We start from the raw sequence: 4,409 nt of genomic DNA, 5'->3' as shown, positions 1-4,409 counted from the left end.
GTGATACACCTGTGATACACCTGTGATACACCTGTGATACACCTGTGATATACCTTATGAGTTAGACCTGGATAAACTGGAAGGAGAATCTGGAATTTATATTCGGAAATGGACTATATTTTCATAAACAACAACATTATAGGGAATCAAAAACAACATTAACAACACCAATAACAACTTTTCCAGCAATAACATAAACAACAACTTTAAAAAAGGGGGGGAAACTAAAACCACGCTTAAAGGGAAAATTAAGCCGTGTGCACACACACACACACACACACGCACACAGACACACACACATACACACACACATTCATAAAATACAACTCTAGCTATATTGATATTTAATATAGGGGGAAATAATAAACTAGAGGGGGAGGGGACAAGGAAGCGAGGGATTATGGATTTATGCTTTGTATAAAAGAAAGATAACAGAGAAACAGAAATACACTGATGTCTAGGGCGATATTGGTTAATATTAGCCTAGATACACAAGGCTAGATTAATATAGTATGTGGTGGTTCTATGAAAGAGGGGTCCATCACTGATCCAGAAACACATCTCACTCTTTCACACACACACACACGCACACACACACACACACACATATATTTGTGTGTTTATGTACTTCAGATTTACTTTTATCTTAACTTACAAGACGTCAGCGTTACTACTACTAATCATGATAAATATTTCCTCCAGCATTAAACACTGAATAGTCAACAAGAGAGCCTCGGTGTGGTGTCTTGACCTGCAAGAAATAGCAGCAAAATCCCTTCATATATAGGAGGACGCAGCGCACCGAATAATCCCAAGGCGTGGGTAGCTGTTTCCTAAACAGCTTTGATCATAGTTCACAGGGCTTACCTAGGGCTAAATAACAATACCCACTACGATGAGTATTATCATTACTAATACCAACACCATCCAAAATTATTGCTACTACTACTAATTAATTTTGAAATAAACTTTCTTGTCCCTTGTGGCTAATAAAAGTTAAAACAGTGCAAAGGCGAAATATAAGTGAATAGCGAGGAGTAGGGTAGAATAAGAACGTGAAATTAACAACAGTAAATAATAACAACAACAACAATAGCAACAACAACGACAACAACAACAACAACAACAACAACAACAACAACAACAACAACAACAACAATAATAATAAGAAGAAGAAGAATGATAATATAGGACAGAGGCCATAGCAATATAAGACATTATTCTTAATCATAATTAAAATTTCTTTTAATCGAATACCGCCAGGTTGACAGGTGAGATTATAATTACAAAACTGGTGAGTTTACGCAGAAAGAAAACAAATAATTAGAGTAATTATTTTGAATTTTAATTAATGTTTAACTAACAGACCACCTTCAGTATAATTATATATTATACACTCAAACGAACTTATATGGTTGCATAGAATCAAAAATATCATATCTTATATACACACCTGGACACACCTGTACTGTGACGCACCTATATACATATGCTCATACGTAGATGTATACATAGATATACTCACATTCACATAAAAGAATATTTTTCTATACATATAAAATATACACATATACATCGCTTATGCAAACGATGATTTGCAGATATCGAAGTGAAACAATTACTTTATTACGTGAGAAGTGAAACAGTTGTTTGGATTGTAATTAAAGAAACTCAGGTAAGTTCGAATATTGTGCTTTGTAAGTTACAGAGAAAGTGAGAGAGAAATGTAGGTGATTTAAAGATGCGTGCCAAGCATTTTTGTCTTCAAGTGTGTGTGTGTGTGTGTGTGTGTGTGTGTGTGTGTGCGTGTGTGTGTGTGTGTGTATGCGTGTGTGTGTATGTGTGTATGTATGTATGTACGTGTATATATATTACATATATGTATATACGTATGTATGTTTGTACGTGTATATATATAATATGCATGTATATACGTATGTATATACGTGTATATGTGTAGGGGTGTCGTCTGTATACATATATACACACACCGAGGTGATATCTGGTAGTCTCGGTTTCGATATTACAGATCGGCAGCAAACATACAAGAAACAGTTGCACCAAAATCCAACTCCCAAACCCTAACCCAAACCTTATTAAAAGAAGGAAAGAAATTTATTACAATTTGTTTTTAGTGAAATAACCATTCGGTGGTTTACACTTCACTTGCAATTTCACTTGAGGTGAAAAAAAAACAAAATAACAATAATAATAAACAGTTAAACGATAGTGTACCTCCCACCCCATCCCATGAAAATCCCTTGCAATAAGAGTATATTTTCAGGGGCATAAGCAATATCTAATCTCTAGTTTTGTGACTCACTCTACCTTAAAAGACCCAGTATTCAGCAACAGGATCGTGTTAATTATGACCTGTGTGATTTATGACATGATCTATATACCTTTTTAAACTTTCAATATATACATACATACATACATATATATATATATATATATATATATATATATATATATATATATATATAAAGAGAGAGAGAGAGAGAGAGAGAGAGAGAAAGAGACAGACAGACAGACAGACTGACAGACAGATAGATAGATAGATAGATAGATAGATAGATAGATATGTATGTATTATGAATTGTTTCTCCTTTTCATTTCTAACAATGCCTACATTAGAATCGTTTATTATGACAGAATCAGTAGAGCACCGTATAAAATGTATTGAGTGTATTTAGCTAAGGATCTGAGTTCAAAGCTCGCTTTCCTATTTTCCATGGAAGACAAAATAAAGTAAAGTTCTAGAACTGGGGTTGATGTCATCAATTGAATTCTAATTGAAAACGTGTGAAACTCTCTCCATAGAAATCTCTTAAAATCGGAAGAAAACAAGGATTTTCTTGGAAGCTGATTTTCTTTCAAATTACACTCCCCGACAATGTTACCCTACTTCATCCACGTAGATAACGCGAATGAAGACATGAACTCTAGTGTATTTTATATATACCCATTACCTTTGTGAAGAATTAGTGAAATTACAATGACCTAAATCTCCAGCCCAGATTTGTCACCGTTTCACTTTACATAATTTAATAATCCCTAAAATGACATCAACGCTGATCGGTCGCTGGAATCTTCTGTATATAAGTATTTAAGAGGGAAAAAAACTTTATCTCCCAGCAAGCCGCTCCCACACAAAGGTTTCGTTTTCCAATCGGATCGGAATTGAAATTACTTTACAATTCCCTATTTCCTTGTCAGCTGTAAAAATTTGTGACGTCATGTAAGAAGTCATTGTTGACATTGTTATTTGACGATCAATGTAAAGGAAAGGAAAGTATCTGAGGACATTGGTCCTTGATTCGGGATCGATTCTTTTTTGAAACCTTTTTTTTTTTTCATTCCATTTCATTTACATATTTTGAGAAACATATAAACATTACTCGATGTTAATAAGGACCCGAAAAACCGACACTTTGACGGTTTGCAATCGTTCATTTATATTAAAAATGATTACAAACAAAGACGGGCTCAACAGAGGCGTTTAGGTTCGCTTGGGGTTCAACTACATCACAACTTCATCACAACTTCATCACTTAATTTCACCGAGGGGCATTAAATGTGTACCAGTAATGCAATTTCATTGCCCTCATTTAAATACTTGAGAAAAATTAATGTCGCACTTAGATAAAAAAACAAAAATGTCCGTTTGTGTGAGACGCAATAGGGAGTGTTTTAATATTATGAAATACATAGTAATCTTCATTCACTTCAAATCCTTCTAAAAAAAATATTGTCTTTTATCCTACTTATAATTGCACAACTCTTCCTAGCTGACGACAGAAAATATTCCGTCACCATCCGAGAATTAATACGGTGTGAAAGTGTAGAGACAGCGATAGTATCAGTAATGTGATGATAAACTTCATCAGCCAAACACACTCACCTGTTGATATCACAGGTGTAACGACAAAAACACCGCATAGCGCCTCTTAACGGACACGTATGACGATCCAGTTTGTCGCATAATTTCCCATTTTACGCGTTGACACTCTATACGGATACGTTCACATACACGCACACACACGGGCACGCGCTACACACACGCACACACACTCATTGTATATTCGTTTAAATGCATACATTGACAATATACACACAAACATGGGAAGCTGAGTAATACATGCATATATTTCAAATAAAGACGTAACAATTTACACACACACATACACACACACACACACACACACATGTATAAGCGAGCTTCTATTAATTATGTATATCATATTTATATAATTACACCAATACACCAATAAATATTCAGGTATAAAATTTCCCTGTATATATATGTACATATGTATGTATGTATGTGTGTATGTGTATATATATATATATATATGTATATGTATATATACACACACATATCATATATGTATATATATACATATATA

At 34.1% G+C, this 4,409-nt stretch overlaps 1 long non-coding RNA gene across 1 annotated transcript in view; it reads left to right on the top strand.

Annotated features, from left to right (window-relative positions):
- The first annotated feature begins 8 nt into the window (after positions 1–8).
- Positions 9–4,409, top strand: part of LOC128249660 (uncharacterized) — a 445,267-nt gene continuing 440,866 nt past the window's right edge. The window contains exon 1 of the long non-coding RNA XR_008265770.1: positions 9–1,675. This is a non-coding gene — a long non-coding RNA (uncharacterized LOC128249660). The remainder of the gene's footprint in view (positions 1,676–4,409) is intronic.

The sequence above is a fragment of the Octopus bimaculoides genome, chromosome 17 (genome assembly GCF_001194135.2).
Source record: "Octopus bimaculoides isolate UCB-OBI-ISO-001 chromosome 17, ASM119413v2, whole genome shotgun sequence".
NCBI classification, from domain to species: domain Eukaryota; kingdom Metazoa; phylum Mollusca; class Cephalopoda; order Octopoda; family Octopodidae; genus Octopus; species Octopus bimaculoides.
The sequence above is the reverse complement of the archived record's forward strand: the minus strand, read 5'-3'. Positions and strand labels throughout refer to the sequence as shown.